Source organism: Octopus bimaculoides, chromosome 19, assembly GCF_001194135.2.
Source record: "Octopus bimaculoides isolate UCB-OBI-ISO-001 chromosome 19, ASM119413v2, whole genome shotgun sequence".
Classification (NCBI taxonomy): domain Eukaryota; kingdom Metazoa; phylum Mollusca; class Cephalopoda; order Octopoda; family Octopodidae; genus Octopus; species Octopus bimaculoides.
In genome coordinates, this window is record NC_068999.1 from 4,159,934 (window position 1) to 4,160,701 (window position 768).

Consider the following 768-nt stretch of genomic DNA (forward strand, 5'->3'; position numbering starts at 1 on the left):
TATATATATATATATATATATTTGTCACACCTAGGCAAACAAGTGTGTGTCAGTTATAAATTTGCCCCCAGTGGCTAATACATTGCTCTGTCAACCCTGGTATACTGAGATCAAATCCACATGACAATATTTCATGTTTCGTTGTCCTCTTGTGGCCCTGAATCAGGTCTGTTCACCTTATAAATGGGGAGCTCAACCCCTTTGCAAATTACTTCTTTCCCCCATTTTCCCCCCTCTCTCTCTATCTCTCCTCAACCACTCACAGTGATACACACACACACAATGTTTATTAGAACAATTATTATAAACCACACTACAACCACCACTGCCACAACAACAGTGATTACCAGCAACACTACAACAACAAACAGAACAAAAACAACAACTACTACTACTACTACTACTACTACTACTACTACTACCCATAAAACATCCCTGACTACAGTAACAGTGTGGCCAGTACCCCCACCAACATCACAACAACAACAGCTCTGTACAACTTTGTGACTGTCCACCCCTTTTACTGTCTAACAACAGAAGGGTGGAACATTTGGGGGTTCCCCCCACCCAGTCACTACCACCCTGCACACCTACACACCTCGGAGGTTGGGAGGGGTGGATGAGTTTTTTTTTAATATTTATTTATTTATTTATTTATTTATTTCAAAGTCTAAATCTAAAGAATATTGTGGCAGGCATTATACTTCTTTTCTTCGTATAACCACCACCACCACCACCACCACCACCATCATCATCATCGTCATCATT